Source organism: Hemitrygon akajei, chromosome 22 (genome assembly GCF_048418815.1).
Source record: "Hemitrygon akajei chromosome 22, sHemAka1.3, whole genome shotgun sequence".
Lineage (NCBI taxonomy): Eukaryota > Metazoa > Chordata > Chondrichthyes > Myliobatiformes > Dasyatidae > Hemitrygon > Hemitrygon akajei.
In genome coordinates, this window is record NC_133145.1 from 35,705,613 (window position 1) to 35,732,237 (window position 26,625).

Below are 26,625 nucleotides of genomic sequence, written 5' to 3' on the forward strand. Positions count from 1 at the left end.
TGCAGAAAGGGTGAGCAACACCTCCATCCACCAACTTGCCCCTCCACACCCCTACCACCACTGCTTTATCATTTTCTGTCAGTCACCTTGTGTACAGACACTTCTGTGCCCAGTGTCACCTCATGGATGTACAATCAATCTATGTACTGTATGTAAGCTATTTAAAGTACTTATATTTTTTCTGTTTTTTTAATTATTGTGTTCTTTAACCTATTGCGATTTTTTTTTCTGCTGCAATGGATCTGGAGTGGCAATTATTTTGTTCTCCTTTATGCTTATGTGCTGGAAATGACGTTGAAAATCTTGAATCTTACAAGGATAAGATTGGACAGGCTTGCGCCCTTTTTATTAGCAAAAGGATATAAGATCATAAGACACAGGAGCAGCCTGCTCCGCCATTTCATCATGGCTGATCCATTTCCCTCTCCACCCCACTCTCCTGGCTTCTCCCCATAACTTTTCATGCCCTGACTAATCAAGAACCTATCAACCCAGCTTTAAATACACCCGATGACCAAACGTTCACAGCCGCAAGTGGCAATGAATTCCACAGATTTACTTGTGAACTTTCTAAATGCAATTAGAACAAGTGTAAATAAGGTTACTTATAAGCCTTTAGAAATTAATGAAACTTTTAAAAAATTTTACACTGAACTATATCAATCAGAATCAAAAAATAAGATTGCTGAGATAGATAAATTTTTATCACAAATAACCCTTCCAAAATTAAATTTGGAAGAACAGAAAGGATTAGATATGCCCTTGACATCCTTCTATTCTGAGGCCATGCCCTCTGATCCTTGACCCCACCAACATAGAAAACTTCCTCTCCACATCCACTGTAACAAGGCCTTTCAATATTCAATAGGTTTCAATGAGATCCCACCTCATTCCTCTAAATTTCAATGACTAAAGGCCTAGAGCCTTCAATTGCTCCTCATACAATAAGCCTTTCATTCCCGTAATCATCATGATTCTCCTCTGAATTCTCTCCAATATCAGAACATCCTTCCTTAAATAAGGGCCCCAAAACTGTTCACAATTTTCCACATGTGGCCTCACAGGTACATTACATCCTTGCTTTCATATTCAAGTCCTCTCGAAATGAATCCCAACATTGCATTTGCCTTCCACGTCACCAACTCAACCTGCAAATTAACCTTTAGTGACTCCTCCTTGAGGACTCCCAAGTTCCCTTCTGGCTCAGATTTTCAAACTTCTCTCCATTTAGAAAATAGTCCATGCCTTTATTCCTTTCACCAACGTGGATGGCCAAACACTTCTTGACATTATTCCAATTGCAAATACTTTGTTCATTCTTCTAAGTGTTTCTGCAGCCTCCCTGATTCCTTGACACTACCTGCCCCTCTACCTACCACTGTATTGTCCGCTTTTATGTTGACTTTGACTTCCCCTGTCAGCCATAGTTGCATCATCCTGCCTTTAGAATACTACATATTTGGGATGCATCTAAACTGTGCCTGACACATTTCTCCCTGAAACTCCAGCCATTGCTGCTCTGCTGTCATCCATGCTCATGTGCCCTCTCAATTTACTTTGGTCAGCTCCACTCTCCTGCCTTTGTAAGTCTTATTACTCCACTGTAATACTGAGTCATTTGACTTTAGTTTCCCCCTCTCAAATTGCCAGGTGAATTCTATGATATTTTGATCACTGCCTCCTAAGAGATCCTTTGCCTTAAGATCTCTAATCTGGTTCATTGCTCAGCACGTAATCCAGAATAGCTGATCTCCTAGTGCGACCAACCCTAAGCTGCTATAAAAAGCCATCTTGTAGGCATTCTACAGATGGTCTCCCTTGGGACCAGCACCAACTTAATTTTCCCAATCCATCTGTATATCGAAATCTCCCATGACTATCGTAAAATTCCCTTTTTTGACCTGCCTTCTCTATCTTGTGTTGTAAAAGTAGCCCTCATCCTGGCTTCTGTTCAGAGGCCTGTATATAATTTTCATCAGGGTCTTTTGACCCTTGAAGTTTCTTAACTCTACCCACAAAGATTTTACATATTCTGATCCTATATCACTTCTTTCTAAGACATGATTTCATTTTTTTTTTACCAACAGAGCTGTCACCACTCCCATCCCACCTCACCGCCTAACTGCCTGTCCTTTCAATCCAATGTATATATTTGCATGTTAAACTCCCACTGAGATTTCCTTCAGCCATGACTCAGTGATGCCCGTAACGTCTATTATATGCCGATCTCTAACTCTATTGCAAGATTATCTGCCTTGTGCTGTATACTGTGCATTGAAATACAACCCTACAATTCTATGTCTGTCACCCTTCTTGATATTTGGTCCCCTTTTTACACCGCATCTCATCCCACTGACTGCAATTTTGCCCTGTCTTTGTTCCCTGTTACTATTGATGGTGATGACTTGCCTGGGGGGGGGGGGGGGGGCTGACTTAAGTGGGACACCACACAGAGGCTGTGTACAAGAAGGGCCAGAGTCACCTCTACTTCCTGAGGAGACTGAGATCCTTTGGAGTATGCAGGGCTCTCCTTCACATGTTCTACCAGTCTGTTGTCACCAGTACAATCTTCTATGCGGTGGCGTGCTGGGGCAATGGCATCAAAATCAGTGATGAAAACAGACTCAGTAACTGATTAGAAACCCTGGCTCTGTTCTAGGAGTCAAACTGGACACACGGGAGGTTGTGGTAGAACAAAGGACCCTACGGAAAATCCTGACAATTCTGGACAATGTTCCTCACCCTCTATGTACCACCATGGCTAAACAGATGAGTACTTTTCGTAATACACCAAGCCAACTGTGCTGCTTCAGGGCATGCTATACGTGGTCATTTTTGCCTTTGGCCATAAGGATCTGTAAAGAGTCAACCTACAGCCGGGGAAGTGATAACCCCCTCCTGGTAGACTGTTTGAGATAATTTATTTTTTGTTCTTTCTTTCTTCTCTTCTAATATTTGTATATTGGTGCACGTGTAATGCTACTGTGACACTATAATTTCCTTTAGGATCAATAAAGTATCTATCTTCATCTGCCTATCCTCCCGGACAGTCTCACTACACACTTCCTCTGCTTGAAAACCAACAACTCCATTCTCAGGCCTATCACTCCAGTTCCCATACCCCTACCAAATTAGCTTAAACCCTCTCCAACAGGTCTAGCAAACCTGCCCATAAGAAATTGATCCCCCTGGATTCAGGTGTAAACTGTCCCTTTTGTACACATTATACCTTCCCCAGAAGAGATGCCAATTTTCCAAAAATCAGAAACCTTGCCCCCCACACCAGTTTCTGAGTCATGAATAATTTGCCAAATCATCCTATTCTTACCCTCACTGGTGCATTGCATAGGCAACAATCCAGAGATTGTTTCCTGGAGGTCCAGCTTCTCAGCTTTCTACCTAGCTCGCTAAATCCTCTCTTCAGGACCTCCTCATTTTCCTTACCTATGTCATTGGTGCCATATGTGCCAAGATACTATGTAACAGTTTCTTCCCCCAAGATATCAGACTTCTCAATACCTGAAGCCTGGACTGACACCTTGCCCTATTGTCCTGTTTATTATTTATTGTAATACCTGCACTGTTTTTGTGCACTTTATGCAGTCCTGTGTAGGTCTGTAGTCTAGTGTAGTTTTCTCTGTGTTGTTTTTTTATACTTAGTTCAGTCTAGTTTTTGTACTGTGTCATGTAACACCATGGTCCTGAAAAACGTTGTCTCATTTTTACTGTGTACTGTACCAGCAGTTATGGTCGAAATGACAATAAAAGTGAATTGACTTGACTTGACTTGAAGACTTCTGGCTGCTCACCCTTCGCCTTTAGAATGTCATAGACCCAATGAAAAATGTCCCTGACTTAGGCACAAGGGAGGCAACATACCATCCGGATGTCTCTATTGCGTCCTCGGAATCTACTCTAACTATGGAATGAATTCCCTATCATTACTGCAATTGTCTTCTGCCCCTCCCCATTCACTTCTGTGCCACAGTGCCAGCTTCATGCCAAGACCCATTTGTTGCTGGTTTCCCACTTCCATATAGATTGTTCCCCCTAAAAGTATCCAAAACAGTATGCTTATTGGGAGGTACATCTAGATGTACTCTGTACCGGCTGCCCAATTTCCTTCCCTCTCCTGACAGTCACCTATTTTCCTGCAACTTAGGGGTGACTTCCTCCCTATAGCTTCTATCGTCTCTTAGTTTCCTTAATACGTTCTCTGAGGAGCTGCAGCTGGTGCAGATGTGGTTATCTGGGAGGCTCCCCCAGAATTCCCACATCTCACACAAAGAACATTCTCACTGCTCTAACTATGTACTAACAAACAAAGAATGATTAAGAAGAAACTTACCAGTTATGCGCCACGCTCAAGTCCGTCCTCAATGAAGTCCGATGAGCCAAAGCCTCCGCACTCTAACACTGGTCTTCTCACACAATGGCCACTCCAATGATAGCTGCCCTGCTTGTTCTTGCCTTATTTTTATTTACCCTTGCCAATGAATTGGGACAAAGCCAAAATCCCACGAAAGCTCTTTTATTTAAATCTCTCGTTCTCTGACATATGTGAGGCCTCATATTCAAGTATGTGAAATGATGAGTGTTCTGGACAGAATGGACAGTGGGAGACAGTTACCTTTTTGCCGGAAGCTCTGCGGACTAAAGATCATATAATATAGATGTGAAGACTTTTGGAGAGTTGTGAGGCAAAATGATTTTGCTTGGCATTCAGTTGAAAACTGAACTTCGCAGCTCACAGATCTGGTGACAGCAGCTTCCACTCTGATCTTCCAGGAAATTTGGTATAGAAAACTTTGCAAGGCTAAAGAGAAAGGCCTGTTGGGCGGAACTAGAGACTTGCCCTGATAGGCAGCCAGTATGTACACAATGGGTTTAATGCTCTCCTTATGTGCAGTAACAATTTAATGATTCAGTTGCTATTCCACAAGTGAAAATGGCTCACTTTGATCATTTAGCAATTTTGTGATCACAAAGCATTAGTATACATAATTTCTGATACCAGTTGAAGTGTTTCCATGATGGATTCTGTAAATAAAATGTCTGCTTTCTCTTTCGAGGAAACAAATTAACCAGAACCTATGGTCCTGTTCTTTAGGAATGCGCTAATGAAATTAAAACTGAAAGTTGGAAAATAATATTTATTATTACCATACTTGGACACTAGATTTCATTATCTGCAGTTTCTTGTATGTCTGGATGTATAGTAGTTAGGGGATTTATGAGTTATAGGTCAAAGGCTGGTTTGTGAAGTTGAAATGCAGAATGGCCGTGATCTAATTGAATGGTGGAAATTACTTGATTTCTTACTTTCACATCGTAGAGCTCGGCTGCAGTTTGTAAAAGCTGCAGTGGCTAAACTTTTAAAGAAATGTACAGGCTATAAAGATTTTACTATATATATTCATTGCATCTACTGTATATGGAAGGACGAACTTCTATTTCCTAAAATGCTTCTAGCACCCCATAGTATTTCACAGGTAATAAGATTCATGTAACCTTATTGAAATGTAAACACTATTCAAGGATAGCACACCCTCATAGTGCTAAGCAAAGGACAAAATGATCAGTTGCTATCACTACTTTATTACTTCTCTTTACAAATTATTTGAATACTTATCTGTTGATTTGCATTTTCTGTTTTAATACTCAATTGCAACTGGTGTAAGCCAATATTTGCTAAGTATATAAGTGACCTCCAATTGGAAAAAAAGTTGATCAACGTATGCTGAACGTAGCATTTCAAATCACTTAGCAATGTAATTTTTTTGGGAGAAAGGATACAAGACCAAGCTCACTTTGGAAATTGCACAGCAAAGGGCATTTTCGAAATGTGAAGTGAAGAGTCAGACAACCAATAGGAAGACACTTTTGACAATGTTCCAGCAGAGAAGTGCATTTACTGCATCATATTCCAAACAAGACTTTAGGGGAGAAACTGTCCTCTAATTACAAACGAATGTGAAATCCTTTAATCTAACAAACAAAATTAGGCCAAAATTAATTGTGGATTCTTTGGGCCAATCATGACACTGATCTCCAGAAGTAATTTGACTGTGTAAACTTGTGTTACAACTGATGGTGATTCTGCAAATGGATTATGGTCTTTTATCAAAGCATGTCAGTCTCTTCTTCTCTTGTCTCTTAGTTCTTCTATTAGTAGGCACGTAGTTTGCCCATCTAAATCCTGATCACTGAAATACAATTTCTAGCATTTCTCTAAACTTATTATCTTCATCAGAGTTCTAGTTACCATAATACGTCCTTTGGCTTCAAATCAGTTTTGATCTGCTTACGCTTCAGTGAAACACAATTTTTTAAAATTCAAAAATGAATGGAAGTTATCATATTGCAGTTCAACTGGAACAAAACGAATGCAACTCGTGTTCTAGCTTGCACATAATGATGAATGTGAATATACATGCAGAACTGTCAACAACTGAAAGAAGAGCCTAGATCCAGTTTCTGTTCACAGCCATAAGTAAAATCATAGTCACTATGTAGCATGGTAGAATTGATTGGGAAAGACTGGCATTACTGATGTAAACTAATTTCATGGTTATATGTGAATTTTATTTATAAACTCTATTTTGCTGTGTATATCAGCTGAAAACTCATGATGGAATTACACAACAGCTTACTCAATTTTGAAGTCAAAATGATTGATTTGTTTTTCATTTCTATTTATCAAATTTAAAGATGCTTGATATGTACAATCAAAGGCTTTCTTGTTTTAACATAATGATGTGAAACATTTCTGTGAGGGGTAAAGTTTGTAAGGATTATAATGGGATACTTTATAATCCCATGGATGTGAAATGAAATTATGACTCAGTCCTCCGACAAAATTGTTTATATACCAGAAACATCTCACGGTGTGAGTTGCGAACATCACTTGCTATTGTTGAATTAAAAGAAAATGAAGTGCAGTTTCTAAGTTTAAAACTGGGCACTGGCAACAGGATGACAGTAATGGAATTTGGAAGCTTGCCAACCAGATTTTACAAAGAATTGTTCCAAAATATTTCCTATAATTTTACAATCAATGAGTTGATGTTGATGCCAATATTGTAGTCAGACCATATAAATAGAGAGAACTGACCTTAGATAATTACCCACTCATCCAGCCTGCAGCCTGTTAACTTTTGCATGTTTGAAAAGGAAGTTACAATTCCAACTTTGCAATAAAGAGTGGCAATCCCGTAAATGGCACAAGAGACTTTGCACTGTCTAATCTAAAAGCTATTTAGTTTTGGTTAACCTTCAATTGACGAACTTTGTCTGCAAGCCACACGTAGCCTGAAAGAATTTTTGAGTTAAGCTGCTCTTTTCTGAATAGCTATTTGTCAGCATTTGAGAGTCAAACCTTCAAGCATTTCTTGTCTATACAGAGTTTAGTATGCAACTGGGTCAGTGTAAATTAAGAAAGATTTGTTTGGACTTTCAGATGTTTCTCCATATGCACTCCATGTTAACTTTGCTTTAAATAGAATATACTGCATGTATCACCATCTTATATTTTAACATGGGCTGATTTTAACATAGTCACCTCTCATAGTTTTTGCAAGTTTGGGGAAATATGTTCTAAATATTAGGGCTGACAGCCTTGTTTTGTGTCTGGTTTCAAGTCACATCAGCCACCCCTCCACCATGAAACAATCAGTATTTTATAACTAACACATCCTAGTTAAAATTTGACCTGACTGTTCTGACTGTTGTATTACCTTTGCACTGTGTGTTGTGTGAACATGGGCTACCATTTTGAATGTAGTAGAGTTTCCCAACCATTGCTCCTAATGGGTCACTGCCAAATTTTCCACAGAATCTGCCCCACATACTTTATAACAACTGGATTAAGGCATTTGATTTAATAATAATATAATTTATTTTTAGAAATCTGGACAGCAAAAATGCATACATCAGAATGCTCGCCATGAACTAGCTCAATATTCAATACTGTCTGTTGTGTATTTAACTTTAATGTAAAATGTAGATGTGTTTCTGATTAAGCAGTCTTTGATTAAATAATTAATTATGGGTTATATGTAAAGATATGTGGATTGCATACATCATGACACTACCGAGTGATACGTGCACGACTTGCTTACAGTAAACACAAAGTTAGACTCACAGTTTGAATTCCTACATCATCTTTTGAATTAGTTTGATGTTTTGAAGCTATAAAACATAGCACCATCATCCCTTCAAAACTAGTTAATAAGATCCAATGCTTTGGCCAATATACATCCTTCTGCAATTGGATCCTCTATTTTCTCACATGCAGACCCCACCAATTTGAATTGGCAACAGCATCTCCACAGTCTCCATCTGCCCAGATGCACCAGAAAGCTGTGTGCTTAGCCCCTTTCTTTACTTGCTTTATACTTATGACTCTGTGGCTAAGCACAACTCCAATGCCATATTCAAGTTTGTTGATGTCACCATTGTCGTAGGCTGTACCAAAGGTTGTGACGAACCAGGATACAGGAGCGAGATTAAAAATCTAGCTGAGGAGTGCCACAACAACAATCACTTACTCAATGTCAGCAACACCAACAGACTGATTGTTAACTTCAGGAGGAGGAAATCAGGTCCGTGCTCATCAGGGGTGAAGACAGTCAGCAACTTTTAACTCCTCGGTGTTATCATTTCAGAGGACCTGTCCTGGGCATAGCATGTGAAGAAAATTATGAAGAAAGTATGGCAGCACCTCTACTTCATTAGGTGTTTGCAAAGATTCGGCATGACATCAAAATTTTGACAAACTTCTATAGACCTGCAGTAGAGAGTATAACGACTGGCTGCATCACAGCCTATTATGGAAACACCAATGCCCTTGAATGGAAAATCCTACAGAAGTAATGAATACAGCCCAGTCCACCACAGGTAAACTCTTCCCTCATTGAGCACCTCTACATGAAGGAAAGCTACATCTATCATCAGGGACCACTCTCACTGCTCCCATCAGAAAGAAGGCACAGGGGCCTCAGGACTTGCACCAGCAGGTTCAGGAACCATGCCTGAACCATTGGGCTCTTGAACCAGAGGGGATAACTTCAATCAACTTCACTCACCCCATCATTGAAATGTTCCCACAACCTATGGATTCACTTTCAAGGACTCTTCATATCATGTTCTCAATATCTATTGCTTATTATTATTATTTTTAAAATTTTTGCATCTGCACAGTTTGTTGTCTTTTGTACACTAGTCGAACGCCGAAGTTGGTGTGGTCTTTCATTGATTCTGTTATGGTTATTATGCTGTTATAGATTTGTTGAGTATACCCACCAGGTGCAGAGAGACTTGGGAGTTCTCCTGCAGGATTGACTAAAGGTTAACTTGCAGGTAGAGTTGTTTGTAAGGAAGGCAAATGCAATGTTAAACACTCATTTCAAGAGGACTAGAGTACAAATGCAAGGCTGCAATACTGAGGATTTATAAGGCACTGGCCAGACTGCACTTGGAGCACTCAAACACTTTTGGGCCCCTTATTTAAGAAAAGGTGTGCTGGCATAGGAGAGGGTCCAGAGGAAGTTCACAAGTGATCCCAGGATTGAAAAGGTTAACATATGAGGAGTGCTTGATAGTTCTGGGTCTGTAGCCGCTGGAGTTTAGAAGAATAAGGGGAGATCTGATTGCAACCTATTGAATAAGGTCAGAATAAACTGGATGTGGGGAGGATGTTTGTGGGATACTCTGGGACCAGAGGGCACAGCCTCAGAATTGACAGACATCCATTTAGAACAGAGATGAGGAAAAGTCAATTAACCAGAGGGTGGAGAACCTGTGGAATTCATTGCCACAAACAGCTGTGCAGGCCAATTCATTGGGTATATTTAAGGCGGAGGTTGATGGGTTCTTGACTAATCAGGGAGTCAAAGGTTATGGGGAGAAGGCAGAAGAGGGATAATAAATCAGCCATGATAGAATGGTAGAGAAGACTTGATGGGCTGAATGGCCTAATTCTGCTCTTATGTCTGATGGTCTAACGGCCACTACAATTAGTATATTCTTTTCTGGCTGCTCCCCTCATCTCTTGGTTGTCACTCTAATTCCTGTTATAATACCTGTAAACATTGCCAGGTCTTTACTGTGTTACTTTAATTTATTCTGACTCTTCTGCTTCCTGTACTTCCAAACCCAGATCATTCTCCACTACTGGTTATTTACTATGTTTTTAGTAATGGTACATACTTATTTTGTCTGTTAAGTGCGTGGAATACTTAATTCCTAAACATGGTTTAATGAAAACTACACTTCTGTGCTGGCTGTTAGATAAATTTATCTCGTATTTTGTTATTAGTGCATCAGTCTTGTCTTGAATTCTTTGTGCATTCAGAAACAATCATTTTCAGTGCCTTTCCTACATTTCAACTGCTTTCTGCTTCCTTTCATGTCACACTTCGTTTAAATGTTGTTTATGCTATTACTTTTCATTTTGCCTTAACCTTTCTCTTGGTAGTGGACGTTGGGGGCAAGAACTTGGTACCTAGTCGTAAACACCCCAAAGCCTTGCCAAGCTTAATTTTAATTTGAATCCTAATTGTCAGGCCTTCTAGGATATTGCTGCAAACCGGACATAGTTAGAGCCATTACTAATGCCATGATAGTAAGAAATGCATATTCCTGTTTGCTACTCCACTGAGCTCTTCAGTGATATCTAGGTCTGTTAGGTCTGGGTCCGATTTTGTTTGGCTTAGAAACCAACTGGGAGATTATTTCTCTTGGTTCCATGTTTTCCCTTTTGATCTTGGCTGCCAAACCTACCAGAGAAATGTCAACCTTCCTTTTATTTGTTCCAAACCAGACAACTTCATCAATAGAACCAAACCGCAGAAGTCAAGTACAACACCCAGGCTCTTCACCTGACTTATGTTGATATTCTGCACCAATTTTAACATACTTGGTTTCAGTTCCTTTGGTCAAGCATATTTTCTACAAACTGTTTATGAACTGCCAATGTACTTTTTTGCTTAGGCAGTCAGTCAAAAGTAAGAGTGACTTTTAGAATCCGAATCAGAATCAGTCTTTATTATCACCAGCATCTGTCGTGAAATTTGTTAACTAGTGAGTAGCAGGTTAGATTCTCAGAGATCTTGACATCAGGAACTTGAAACTGCTCACCCTCTCCACTTCTGCTCCCTCTGAGGATTGGCATGTGTTCCTTTGTCTTACCCTTCCTGAGGTCCATAATCAACTCTTTCGTCTTACTGTTGTTGAGTGCCAGGTTGTTACTGAGACACCACTCCACCAGTTAGCATATCTCGCTACTGTACACCCTCTCATCTCCATCTGAGATTCTCCCAAAAACAGTTGTATTATCAGCAAATTTATAAATGGTATTTGAGCTATGCCTAACACACAGACATGAGTATATAGAGAGTAGAACAGTGGGCTAAGCACACACCCCTGAGGTGCACCAGTGTTGATCATCAGCGAGGGGGATATATTATCACCAATCCACACAGATTGTGATCTTCTGAGCCGAGGGTCCAATTGCAGAAGGAGGTACCGAGGCACAGGTTCTGCAACTTCTCAATCAGGATTGCGAGAATGATGGTATTAAATACTGAGGTATATTTGCTGAACAGCATCCTGACATAGGTGTTTCGGTTGTCCAGGTGGTCTAAGGCCATGTGAAGAGCCATTGAGGTTGCATCTGCCATTAACCTATTGTGGCGTTAGGCAAATTGCAATGGGTCCAGGTCTTTGCTGAGGCAGGAGTTCAGTCTAGCCATGACCAACCTCTCAAAGCATTTCATCACTGTAGATGTGAGTGATACTGGGTGATAGTCATTAAGGCAGCTCACGTTATTCTTCTTGGGCACTGGTATAATTGTTGCCTTTTTGAAGTAAGTGGGAACTTTTGCCCATAGCAGTGAGAGGTTGAAAATGTCCCTGAATACTCCCACCAGTTGGTTGGCACAGGTTTTCAGAGCCTTACCAGGTACTCCATTGGGACCTTCCGACTTGCAAGGGTTCACCCTCTTTAAAGACAGCCTAACATTGGTCTCTGATACAGAGATCACAGGGTCACTGGATGCAGCAGGGATCTTCAGAGCTGTAGTTATATTTTCCCTTTCAAAGCGGGCATAGAAGGTGTTGAGTTCATCGCTGCCATTCATGCTATTGGGTTTTGCTTTGTAGGAAGTAATGTCCTGCAAACCCTGCCAGAGTTGTTGTACATCCAATGTCGTCTCCAACCTCATTCAAAATTGTTTCCTCGCCCTTAAAATAGCCCTCCGCAGATCATACCTGGTTTTCTGGTACAGACCTGGGTTGCCAGACTTAAATGCCACAGATTTAGCCTTCAGCAGATGACATACCTCCTGGTTCATTTATGGCTTTTGGCTTGAGAGTGTACAATAAGTCTTTGTAGGCACACACTCATCCACACAGGTTTTAAAGAAGTCGGTAACAACTGCAGCATACTCATCCAGGTTCAACGATGAATCTCTGAATACAGTCCAGTCCACCAATTGAAAACTCCTGTGCTTCCCTTGTCCATACCTTCTTGGTCCTCACTACTGGTGCTGCAGTCTTCAGTCTCTGCCTATATTCAGGGAGTAGAAGTAAAGAGAGGTGATCAGTCTTCCCAAAGAGAGGGCATGGAATAGCACAGTAGGCATTTTGATGATGATGTAACAGTGGTCCAGTGTGCTGTTTCCTCCGGTATTGCAAGTGATCTGTTGATGGTAATTGCATAGTGATTTTTTTTTCAGACTGGCCTGTTTAAAATCCCTCAAAATGATAGTTAAGGCATTAGGATATGGTGTTTCGTGCTTGCTTGATTCCATTGCTCAGATCATCTAAAGTCTGATTGACGTTAGCCTAAGGTGGAATGTATACGACTACCAAAATGATCCTGGGAGTTTCCCATAGTAGGTAAAATGGACGGTACTTAACTGCTAGATATTTCAGGTTTGGTGAGCAGAATTGGGACAGCACTGATATATTTGTGCACCAAGAAGAATTGATCGGGAGGCATACTCCTCCACCTCCGCTTCTGAGAGACAATAGATCTTTCCTGATGGTGTATATTAAACCCGTCTATCTGAATCACTGCATCTGGTATGGAAGGGGTTAACCAGGATTCTGTGGAACAGAGGACACGCGGTCCTTTTATTCCGGTTTTGTAGGTTCTAAGCTAACTGATGAGGGCAAAATAGAAACCACACCGCTTCCACATGCCTAACAGGAGGAAGCAAATGCACTGAGTAGAGTGGTGGTAGGTGCTCTACATAGACAAGGCTTCTATAATCTGCCAATGCATCGCCTTAAGTTTCTCCAGTACTGTGCCAAATGCTCCTTCTATTCTCTGAGTGGTCATGGACCAGAAAAATTCCTAGCAAAGTAGTGAGATGCAATGGAGACCAGTCAGAGGAGCACCTTTTTGTCTTGATGATGCTGAGTTCAAGGCCTTCTGTAGGGTAAAATCTGCAGTTGCTGGAAATCCAAAGCAACACACACACACACACACACACACAAAATGCTGGAGGAATTCAGCAGTCCAGGCAAAATCTATGGGAAAGAGTCAACAGTCGACGTTTTGGGGCGAGACCCTTCATCAGGAGTGCCGGTGCTGCCTGGCCTTCTCAAGCGCAGTCAGCGCACGGTAATAAATGCTGGTCAGTGAGGCCAGAACCAAGAAATTGAATCTGAGAGAAGATATGCTGGAACCCAGAATGGAAGAACAATCTGCTGGAGGAACTCAGCAAGTCTGGCCTGACCTGATGCAGGGTCTCAACTCGGTGTCGACTCGGTGTCTTCATGGATGCTGCCTGACATGGTGTTCCTGCAGCAACTTGTTTTATTTTTCATTTAAATAAATGAGTCAGTGACTACTTAGAGCTCACAAATGAGAGAAAATCTGCAGATGCTAGAAACCTAAGCAACACAAACAAGATACTGGAGGAACTGAGCAGGCCAGACAGCATCTATGTAAAAGAGTACAGTCAACGTTTTGGGCCAAAAGCCCTTCGACCTGAAACGTTGACTGTGCTTTTTTCCATAGATGCTGCCTGGCCTGCTGTGTTGCTCAACTACTTAGAGCAGCAAGAGTTGGAAACATTGTCCTTGTCAATGATGTTGACATCCCTTGTTTATTCAATGTCATTGATAAGGCTAATAAACATATCTGATTTTGTTTTAATCTTTGAAGGTCATACTGAGCCAACGATGTGACCTATTATAGGGTGAGGGTACTACCATGATCCTTTACTGTTGATGTAAGTAATCAAATATCAGTATAGATTAAAGATCTGGCTCCAGTTTTTTGGACTGTCAAAAAAAAAGCATCTGTTCTGCTTATTGTGTTATTCCAGAAAGTCAAAGAGGAAACTGTATATAAAGTACATGTGGAATGGTTATTCCATCTTCATTTTCTTCAGGATTTGTGCGTGACCAATTAAAATTATTAATATTTTGTGCCATATTTGATATGGTAAATACACACCGTAAGCAATATATTTCAAGGGTACCCTGTTCCTCTGTGGCAGTGATCATAATTAGTTTAATGTGTCAGAAGTAATCCGGCTGCTCGATGGGAAGTATCTATCCCAAATATAATTTTGATATTTGTTTGAAAGCCTTTGACTGAAAATTAATCAGCAAGTTGCTTAATGACACTTTCTTACTTTTAATAAACACTACGTTTTGAGGGATAGTAACTGCACACCATTAATCCTGAAACATTAAGTTAAAGGAAATTAAAGTTTCTGATTAAAGTTGCAAGAACTCAGACATTCTTCAAAATCAAAAAATATTTTTAGTATTAAAATAATCTTTTTTTCCCCTGATCTGACTAACTCCAGAGAAAAGGTACTACACCATATCCACTGGAGATACAATGGGAAATCCTGGTGTAAACTCCTATGGAAATACTTGGCATCTATTCATCTGTATAAAATAAAAATATAAAGATGACGTAAGCACCGCAGGAAGTTTTGTTTATTCACGCATGGGATATGGATGTCACAGTCAATGCCAGCATTTGTTAATGATCCTTTAATTGCCCTTGAAGGTGATTCTCAGTCAATGCCTTGAACTGTGAAATGCTAAAGGAACTCCCACATCGATGTGAGGGAGTGACTTTCAGGAGTGTGGCTACATTGGAAGTGAATTTGGAGGCAGAATTATTTCTGTGTGGTAAGGTTGTGGTTTGGGCAGGTGCTGTTGGAGTCTTTGTACACAGTGCAGCCACAGTGTGCTGGTGGTAGAGGGAGTGAACATTTTAAGATCAGGTATGTGATCATGTGAAGTTTTTTTATCATCAACCAAATGACATAGATTCAGTATTATGTTACATTCTTCACTTCTGTATTATTTGACCTGTAACAGAATAGTTCTGCATGCAGTGATTTGCCTGCCTCTCAGGAAGTACATGAGAGTTCATTTGGCAGCATTTGGCTTTTCCTGTGAATTGATATAGATAAACAGAATTTTAATTGTTAAATTCAGACTTGTTCATTCATGCAAGACTGAGAAAAGCTTGAATATTAAATTGTAGATTTTAACCCTTGAACATGTGTGCTCCTCAGTCATAAGAAAACAACTTTTCTTTCTTTTTACCACCTCTGACCCCAGTTCTTCCACTCTCTGTTCCAAAGGTGAGTGTTCTACTGAGTTCAGCCTCCTTTTGATTTGAATACTAATAAATTACAGAAAGTAAATTTATCAATATGTAAATGTTGTGATAGTGGACAGGAGACCCAAAAATGTATGAGCACTAATTATTCTGTAAGGTTCATTATAACTTGTATTCTGTGAAAACAACTCTTTAAAATGCTAAAAGCTTAACAATCCTTCTATGTCCCTCTGTTGACCTTGCATTTAAGAAAGGGGAGCCCTTGCCCAATATAATCTGTTTGCTCTCCAAAGCATAATGAATTTTGCCATTTGAAAATCTGTATTGAATTGGAGTTCATCAAGAACAGAAAAGAAAATAGAAATTAAAAAAAAAGAACTCGTTATTAAACCACTGTTGCGTGGATCATATTGACAACCACGGCTTTCTGTAGTTCCAGTATTCCCCACATAATTTCTGCATTTTCCCTTTTAATTATCTCAAAGTTTAAAGACTGAGTTTTTGCCAAGAAACACCTGGGTCAACTCTGGTACAAAAAAATTCATACTGATATTTAACACATGCATTCTCTATACGCAGGCAATGATGCTATACCTTTTCTAAATTGTGTACTTTCATCATGTTCACTTCAAACATTTACAACTCTTGATCCATGCACTCTTACAAAGACCAGTCATTTTGGCCAGTAATTAGCACTTGCCAACATTGATTAAAACTGAAAGCATAAAATGCAAGAAAAGCTCAGCAGGTCAGACAGCATCTGGAGAGAGACAAAGTAAATGCTTTCTCTCTCTCCCATTTCCAAGTGTCTTTGATTTGAAGCAAGTTAGGCTCAAGTTGCAGAGAGGTTCAATGGCAAGATGGAAAAAATAAAGGGAACTTAAATAAAGGAATTACTTAATTAATTTAGAAACACAGTGTGGAACAGCCCTTTGGCCTAATGATCTGCACTATCTAGTAATCCACCTGCTTAACCCTAGCCTAAACACAGGACAATTTACAATGACCAATTACCCTACTAACTGTGGGAAGTCCAAAGATGTAGTGGTGCAGTGTCCATACATAGGTATGGGGAGAATGTTGCAACTCCTTATAGAAAGTCAACCACTAAGCTACATATGAAGAAGAAGAAGAAGAAGGCCTTAATTCCAAGTGGAGTGGAGCCATCGGGACGTCATCGTGATGCCATTTTTAGCAGGCTTTCTTATTTTTATGAGGCCGAGTTGCTAGCTCAACCCAGCACGGATGGAACGCGTGCAAGGGAGCTGGCTGGATTCGAACTCAGGAGCCTTCGCTCCGAAGTCCGGCGCTGATGCCACTATGCCACCAGCTGGCTAATGCCACATATAGATATAGATAAAATATACATATACAATGCTTATAAGAAGTATTCACCCACCTTGGAAGTTTTCATGCTTTATTGTTTTACAGCATTGAATCACAGTTGATTTAATTGGGGTTTTTTGACGCTGATCAAGACAGAAAAAGACTTTTGTGTCAAAGTGAAAACATATCTCTATAAAGTGAACTAAAATTTAATTAAAACATAAAACACAAGATAGTTGATTGCATAAGTATTCATCCCCTTCAAGTCAGTATTTAGTCGATGCACCTTTGGCAGCAATTACAGTCTTGAGTCAGTGTGGATAGGTCTCTATCAGCTTTGTACATCTGGAAACTGCAATTTTTCCCCATTCATCTTTACAAAACTGCTCAAGCTCTGTCAGATTGCATGGGGATCATGAATGATCAAGACTTTTCAAATCCAGACACAAATTCTCAATTGGATTGAGATCTGGACTCTGACTTGGCCACTCCAGGACATTAACTTTGTTGTTTTTAAGCCATTCCTGTGCAGCTTTGGCTTTATGCTTGTGGTCATTGTCATGCTGGAAAACAAATCTTCTCTCAAATCGCAGCTCCCTTGCAGACTGCATCAGGTTTTCCTCCAGGATTTCTCTGTATTTTGCCGCATTCATTTCACCTTCTACCTTTAGAAGCCTTCCAGGGCCTGCTGCAGTGAAGCATCTCCACAGCAGCCACCACCATGCCTCATGATAGGAATGGTGAGTTTTTGAGCTTACACCAGACATAGTGTCTAGTCTGATAGCCAAAAAACTCATTAGACCATAGAACCTTCTTCCAGATCACCTCAGTCTCCCACATGCCTTCGGGCAAACTCTGGCTGAGATTTCATTTGAGTTTTTCAACAGTGGCTTTCTCTTTGCCACTCTCCCATAAAGCTGCAGCTGGTGAAACACCCATGCAGCAGTCGTTGTAGGTGCAGTCTCCCATCTCACCCACTGAAACTTGTACCCTCTCCAGAGCTGTTATCGGTCCCTTGGTGGCCTCCCTCACAACTCCCCTTCTTGCGCACACTCAGTTTTTGAAGACAGCTTGCTCTAGGCAGATTTACAGCTGTGCCATATTCTTCCCATTTCTTGATGATTAATTTAACTGTACTCCAAGGGATATTCAATGACTTTAAAATTTTCTTGTATCCATCTCCTGACTTGTGCTTTTCAATAACCTTTTTGCAGAGTTGCTTGGAGTGTTCTTTTGTCTTCTTGGTGTAGTTTTTGCCAGGATACTGACTCGCCAGCAGTTGGACTTTCCAGATACAGATGTATTTTTGCTACAATCAACTGAAATGCCTTGACTGCTCTAATTATTTGACTTCTAAAAACCAACTGGCTACACCAGTGATGATTTGGTGTGTCATATTAAAGGGGGTGAATACCTACGCAATTAATTGTTTTGTGTTTTATATTTGGAATTCATTTAAATCACTTTGTAAAAATCTGTTATCTCTTTGACATGAAAGAGTCTTTTTCTGTTTGTTGGTGTCAAAAATGCCAAATTAAATCTATTGTGATTCAACATTATAAAACATGAAAACTTCCAGGGGGGAGTGAATAATTATTATAGGCACTGTACACAGTATGGATGATATCTACAAACCCCATTTCCAGAAAAGTTGGGATATTTTCCAAAACGCAATAAAAACAAAAATCTGTGATATGTTAGTTCACGTGAACCCTTATTTAACTGACAGAAGTACAAAGAAAAGATTTTCAATAGTTTTACTGACCAACTTAATTGTATTTTGTAAATATACACAAATTTAGAATTTGATGGCTGCAACACACTCAACAAAAGTTGGGACAGAGTTAAAATAAGATTGAAAAGTGCACAGAATATTCAAGTAACACCGGTTTGGAAGACTCCACATTAAGCAGGCTAATTGGTAGCAGGTGAGGTATCATGACTGGGTATAAAAGTAGCGTCCATCAAAGGCTCAGTCTTTGCAAGCAAGGATAGGTCGTGGCTCACCCCTTTGTGCCAAAATTTGTGAGAGAATTGTTAGTCAGTTCAAAAGGAACATTTCCCAACGCAAGATTGCAGAGAATTTAGGTCTTTCAACATCTACAATACATAATATTGTGAAAAGATTCAGAGAATTCAGAGACATCTCAGTGCGTAAAGGGCAAGGTCAGAAACCACTGTTGAATGCACGTGATCTGCGAGCCCTCAGGCGGCACTGCCTAAGAAACCGTCATGCTACCGTGACAATTATATTCACCTGGGCTCGGGAGTACTTCAGAAAACCATTGTCACTTAACACAGTCCGTCGCTGCATCCAGAAATGCAACTTGGATCTGTATTACGCAAGGAGGAAGCCATACATCAACTCTATGCAGAAACGCCAGCGAGTTCTTTGGGCCCGAGCTCATCTCAGAGGGACCGAAAGACTGTGGAACCGTGTGCTGTGGTCAGATGAGTCCACATTTCAGCTAGTTTTCGGAAAAAATGGGCGTCGAGTTCTCCATGTCAAAGATGAAAATGACCATCCTGATTGTTATCAGCAAAAGGTGCAAAAGCCAGCATCTGTGATGGTATGGGGGTGCATCAGTGCCCACGGCATGGGTGAGTTGCATGTATGTGAAGGTACCATTGGCTCTGAGGCATATATTAGGATTTTAGAGAGACATATGTTGCCATCAAGGCGACGTCTCTTCCCGAGACATCCATGCTTATTTCAGCAGGACAATGCCAGACCACATTCTGCACGGGCTACAACAGCGTGGCTTTGTAGACACAGAGTGCGTGTGCTTGACTGGCCTGCTGCCAGTCCAGATCTATCTCCTATTGTAAATGTATGGTGCATCATGAAGATGAGAATCAGACAACGGAGACCATGGACTGTTGAGCAGCTGAAATCTTATATCAAGAAAGAATGGACAACATTTCCAATTGCAAATCTACTACAGTTAGTATCCTCAGTTCCAAAATGTTTAAAAAGTGTTATTAAAAGGAAAGGTGATGTAACACAATAGTAACCATGCCTCTGTCCCAACTTTTGTTGAGTGTGTTGCAGCCATCAAATTCTAAATTTGTGAATATTTACAAAATACAATTAAGTTGGTCAGTAAAACTATTAAAAATCTTTTCTTTGTACTTTTGTCAGTTAAAGAAAGCTTCACGTGAATTAACATATCACAGATTTTTGTTTTTTATTGCATTTTGGAAAATATCCCAACTTTTCTGGAAATGGGGTTTGTAGTTCATGGGTTAATGAACACTCTTAGACAGAAAAAGCATGATCAAAGAAGTGAAATGAATGCTAACATTGCATTTGCCTTCCTCACGACTGACTCAGCCTGCAAATTAACCTTTAGGGAATCCTGTACAAGGACTCTCAAGTCTCTTTGCATCAAAGATTTTTGAATGTTCTCTTTTATTTAGAAAATAGACTCTTTCTCTACCAAAATGCATGACCATACACTTCCCGACACGAGGTTCCATCTCCCACTTCCTTGCCCAACCTCATAATCTATCTAATTCCTTCTGTAGCCTTTCTGCTGTCTCAAAACTACCTGCCCCTTCACCTATCTTTGTATTGGTATAGCTTCACAAAGCCATCAATTCCATCACCCAAATCATTGGCATAAGGTGAAAAGAATTGGACCCAAAACAGACCCCGGTGGAATGACACTAGTCACCACCAGCCAACCAGAAATCCTCTCTTTATTTCCATTCTTTTCCTCCTATCAGTCAGACAATGCTCTATTCATGTTAATATCTTTCCTGTAATACTTGTTAAGCAGCCTCATGTGTGGCACCTTATCAAAGGCTTTCTGAAAATCCAAGTACACAATGCCACCGTTTCTCCGTTCTCTATCCTGCTTGTTGTTTCTTTAACGAATTCCAACACATTTCTCAGGCAAAATTTTCCCTTGAGGAAACCATGCTGACTTCAGCCTATTTTATTATATGCTTCCAAGTACCCTGAAGCCATAGCCTTAACAATCGACTCCAATATCCTCCCAGCCACTGAGGTCAGACTAACTGGCATATAATTTCCTTTCTTCTGCCTCCCTTCTTGAAGAGTGGAGTGCCATTTGCAATTTTCCTGTCCTCCCAAACCCTGCTAGAGTCCATTGATTATTGAAAGATCATTACTAAAGCCTCCACAATCTCTTCAGCCACTGTTTCAGAACCATGAGGTGTAGACCTTCTGGTCCAGGTAATTTATCTACCTTCAAACCTATCAATTTTTACTGCCCCTTCTCCCTAGTAATGGCAAGTTCACTCACTTCTGCTTCCTGACACTCTCGAACTTTCAGCATATGCTTGTGTCTTCCACAGTGAAGACTAATGCAAAATACTTATGCAGTTCATCTGGAATTTCCTTATCATCCCATTACTACATCTCTAGAGGTCCAATATCTACTCTCACTTCTCTTTTACATATCTGAAGAAACTTTTGGTATCCTCTTTAATATTATTGGTTAGGTAACCTCCATATTCCTTCTTTTCCTTCTTTATGAATATTTAGTTACCTTTTTTTGCTTCCCAATCTTTTACTTTTTGCTCGAGTATATGCCCTCTCTTTGGCTTTTATATTAGCTTTGAATTCTCTTGTCAGCTACAGTTGCATTACCCTGCCTTTAGAGTATTTCTTCTTCTGTCCAAGTTAACAATATTTAAGTGCAACATTGGCTGTTGCAACATTTTCCAATTTCCAAGCCTCTTTGAGTCAGAAGGGAAAGAAAGAATACCGGATATGCTCTTCAGGTATACTGAGCGCACCTGGATGAACTGCATGAAGACATGTCAGAGTGATTTCAGGAGCTTCTCTCAATCCAAATTCCAGATTGGGCAATAAATCCATTCTTGAACACTTGTGATGAGGAATTAACAGGAAGGATGGAGGAAGAACTGATCTTGCTACAAAATGACTTTGAGCTGAAGCCGAGGTTCAAAAAAATCATAAAGATTTTTGGTAGTAGAAAGAAATCTCGAAAGACCATAAGATATAGGAGCAAAGTTAGGCCATTTGGCCTATCGAGTCTGCTTTGCCATTTTATCATGGCTGATTCAATTTTCCTCTCGGCCCCAATCTCCTGCCTTCTCCCCATATCCCTTCATGCCCTGACCAGTCAAGAATCTATCAACCTCTGCCCTAAATATGCAAAAAGATTTGGCCTCCACAGCTGCCTGTGACAAAGAATTCCACAGATTCACCACTCTCTGGCTAAAGAAATTCCTCTTAATCTCCATTCTAAAAGGATGCCCAATGCAGAAAATAGGTCAAAATGTTGTTTATTCCCTTTCCGATGTCATATTTAATGGAGTACAGTTTCACTGCAGTCGCCCAGCTTCTTTCAAATCAATGAAACAGTCTGCAAATTTCTGAACACGGGGATCTGAGACTCCTGAATGACATTCAGCCTGATGTTGTGAAACTCATGATCACTGCACCAAGCCCATCCATCTCGGGAAAGGTGAAAAAGCAAAGAAGTAGTAAATATTAGGACTACAAATACATGCTCTAAATTTGCTGATGAAAATTGTGTTTTGGTTCAGCTTGGATCTCACAACCTGCCTACGGGTCGTAGGGGTGCTTGCATGTGTCTTGGGCTAGCGAGGCCTGGTAGCGCTCATCCCTCTCCAGGCCAAACCACGGACAATATCCTCCAACTCGGTGGCTCGTCCTGATCTTGAACACGTGGCCGTTGTAGTTCTTCAGGGAACTCAACCGCTCTGGCTAGTGACTTTGTCAATGAGGTCCTTTGGTCAGTGATGCCATGTTAACATCACCCCCTCACGTCGTTTAGCCTGCCAGCTGAAGCGGTGTTCCGGCTTGTGCCACTTAGAGTGGATGTGAGCGATTTAGGAGGTGGATGAGGACCCGTGATGTCCGTCCAACCTACGAGGTAGAGTGCAGCTGCCAGACATCAAAGGCACCATCTTTATCCAGAGTCCCCTACTCCCTAAAACTGTGTTTAAAGAAATAATTTTATTTGTAACTTTAAACAGATTTGAATAACATTTGCAAATATTGCTTTCAATTTGCAGTTTCACTGTGCATCATAAATCAAAATTCTTACCTTTTATGTAATGGCCAGGAAAGGGAGGGAGGGAGCTGGGGGGGGGGGGGGGAAACCCCAAAAAAAGTTTGGGAACCATTGATTTAGTACAATTAGTTTGCCATTTATTGAAGGATTTTTTAAGCAAAATGGTGGAGAAATTTATATTTGGATGTTATTGTCAAATGTGTAAAAGAATGCTGGCTACTGGCTGAAGTCAGTGGAACTGAAAATGAGGGTCTGGTGCAAATGATAACCAAAATGCTCAATGGTGTTTATTACCAGCAGCTAGAAACCAATTCCTCCATTAGTTCTCCAGAGGTGGGAAAAAATTGCATTCATGAAGAAATGTAAGTCACTGTGGTGAAGAAATGTAAGTCACTGTGGTGAAGAAAACTGTTTAAAGTTTCTGATAGCGCTGGGTGTTGGTCTTGATTCAGTTGCCAGTTAACATCCCAGTCTGTAGGCTGTGGCTACAAGTCTCACTCAAGAGGATTGAAACTACAGTCAAGGCTGTATAAAATCCCATGGAGCTATTTTGAAAACTTGGAATCCTGGCCAATATTTGTGCCTCTGTTAACCAGCCAAAAATAAAGAGTCTATTATCAGCCATTCCTACTTCGTTGTAATGTATTTGGGAATTTGTAATGATGTGGATGGTGTCATTATTGATGCATATTCCTTCAGTGGTTGAAAGTGGAAGAAAATAGGTATACAATTCGCTGCAGTATTTCAGAAATATCTAATCCAAGGAAACCATCCTGAGGTACTCAAGAAATATTTTGCCAACTCTGGAACTTCCCTTTCCAATACCACAGTTTAGAGTGTGTGAAAATGCCATGTTATTTTAAACATCCTATTCTAAACTCTTACTTTAAACAGTCATAAATATCACACAATCTTCTACTGTTTTTAGTTTTTTTTTGCTTTTAATAAGAAACTCTGTGTCTGGTCTATTGGTTATAAAATTATTCTGAAGCATAATGAAATTTCCCAAGCAGTTTTTTGCTGTTCTCCTGCAGTAGATTTTAAGCAACAATCCCAGTTTATTTTATCAGCTGAAATTCATGTTAGAAATACTGCCATTGGGGTGTTTTTTGGCCTAGAGAAAAGGAATTTATTTTACTAACTCTTCTGTGCCAGACCAGTAGCATGATTTATATCTAAGAAAAAGCTGATCAGCTTTATTTTACATCCTCGTTAGTCCATGGATTTACTGAAGCCTGAATGAGAGCCCATGAGAGTTTGCTACGTTTAACATTATGATTATTTTGTTTAGAGAGGCAGATACTCTTGGACATAATGGAAAGAATTTTGCCTGCAATGCCTGTATTCTAGATGTAACTGACTTGGTGGGTATCTTCTTGTTTACGCTTTACATTAAATTTATAAAACATTCTCAGGAACCAACTGCCGAATCAAAAGTAGATCAGAAGAAAGCTATTCATTGGTTGCCTGTTACTTTATTTTTCAATTTCTCTCTTTTTACATAATAATTGTGACAGTGGAAAAAGGGCCACAGGCTTTATTTTCTGCTATTGGATGCACAAACCATCCACATCAACTCTTTAAAGAAGTTTTCTAGCCAGGGTCATTGGTTTATCTTGATTTGATCAATTGTCAACCTTTCAGATTGCAGCACATGAATTTAACCAAGATTGATGGTCAATCTTCTATCAAATGTTGTGACTCTTGATGCTGGAAGCAGTGAAGAATGAGACAGGGGTGCCGTTGATTTATCTTGACATTCCTTCACTATCATTTCTACTGCTACCTCCCAATTTTCCTAGCTAGCTCTTTCACTGGTGTATCTGTGTCTCTGCAATTTTTTTCCCATCTCTGCAATCATCCTCAGCATCCCTGTAACCAAAGAATTTTTGTCTTGTATTGCTCCAATTCCTTGCCCAGTACAATTTCCTTCCATCCCTGTTTCTGCACTCAACTGCCTACAGATCTTTTTGCACTGACCATTAACTTGTACGTTTTTTAAAAATTACAAGCTAATGCTGCAGTAATCGATAAGAAAACTAGGTAAATTTTTGTGGTTGGATGGTTGGTGGTACAGATCTTCCCTGGGTAACGAATGGGTTCTCTTTTACACATTCTACAAGCTGAAATTTGTTTGCTAGTTTGACAAGACACATATGTCACTACAGTAACATTATTTCCTCAATATTGCAGAAAATGTCAAGAAAAGCGCAGAAGTAAGTTAAATCCTTACAAAAAATGGGAAGAGAATGGCAAAATTTGTAAGAATGAATGTACTGCATGCATGTTATTTGACTTCTGATTTTAACAATATTAGGGGAGCTTGATCATATCTAGCAGGGTCCATATGTCATGGATTTATAACCTTGAAGCAGGATATATTATTATTGACACAAGCATTGGTACTGCTAGGAGGGTGATACAAGTAAATCCTATTGACTAAAAGCAATCAAGCATGTGCAAGATAAGAAATAAAAGGGAGTGTGGAAGGAGTACTTTGAAATGATGAAAAAACCATACACTACTACTCTTTCCTTGTTCACTTGACTCAAATCCTAAAGTCCAGGCTATATGTTAACACTCTAATCAAACATTTTGAGGTTGAACTGGATCAGTTTGTGCTATGTTGGTCTGGCTCAGTACTATCCAATTTGATAAGATTTCCTTCAATTTAAGAACACAAACCTCTATGTGTATTATTTATATGTGGTACGCTTCTATTTGCAAACACTTCTGCCTGACACTCGATGAATAACAGTGAGTTTAGTGACATACTTTCACTGGGCTATTTTGAAGCCAAGAATCTCGAAGTAGTTTGTATCAATAGGGTGTAACTGATTACAATTTCTCACACTATGACATTTTTGGGTTTTTCTTTATTTGTACTGTGTTGAATTTATTTTCAGTTAAGTGTTTCAAACAGATCTTTGGTACTTTGATGATGGAAGGGGATGGGAAATGTACTTGGTGAGGTCAGTTTCGGATTGGCCAAGGCTAGCTCAGGTTTTAATTTTATAACAATCGGACTTAAAGGAAAAGCAGGTGATCGTAGAGGCTTGCGTGGCACAAACAAAATCACAAGATAAGGGTTGCTTAAAGTTAAAATTTAAACTGAATGACATCCCATCTGAAAGTCAAAGCAAATTGATGTTTAAATATTTATCTATGTCCCTTTCCTGCCGGAGTTATAGGGTTTCTTGGAATAGCAGTATAAGACACCTGAAATTGTGTGCACTGAAGGTTTACGTTTTTTTTAAACATCTATATATGATGCAAATGTTATGAAGGATGCTTGGGGAGGGAAGTTGCACCTTTTTAAATGCAGCTGTGATTCTTGAATGCCAAGTTTTCTAATTGTTTCCTTAAGCACCCATGAGTAAAATCTTGAAATAGTAGAGTAAGAATTTCTCCATACTGCCATTGAGGGTATCTTATCCCCTAATGGTTCACCTGGTATATATTTCTTTAAAAGCCTACAATGCAATCTTTTATAATCTGCTCCAGGAGATCTTCTGTTTTTAATTTCTCCCCTCCTGCTTCCATTTTCCAAAAGACTAATTATAACTGATTTTATAGTAAAGTCAAAATGTGGGGAAAAATCTGCACCATAAGCTGCACTGACGATAGCTGTAGTTCATTTGATGCCTACTCTGAAGTGTGGAA

At 39.9% G+C, this 26,625-nt stretch overlaps 1 protein-coding gene across 4 annotated transcripts in view; it reads left to right on the forward strand.

The window, feature by feature from the left end:
* LOC140714630 (septin-9-like) overlaps positions 1 to 26,625 on the forward strand; it is a 307,344-nt gene that overhangs the window by 22,453 nt on the left and 258,266 nt on the right. The window contains exon 1 of one of the 4 annotated variants that reach the window (XM_073025989.1): positions 15,124 to 15,257. The exons of the other annotated variants lie outside the window; for them this stretch is intronic. The gene's annotated coding sequence lies outside the window, so the exon portion shown is untranslated. Of the gene's footprint in view, positions 1 to 15,123; positions 15,258 to 26,625 lie in introns of those variants that run through there. 4 annotated transcript variants of the gene reach the window in all.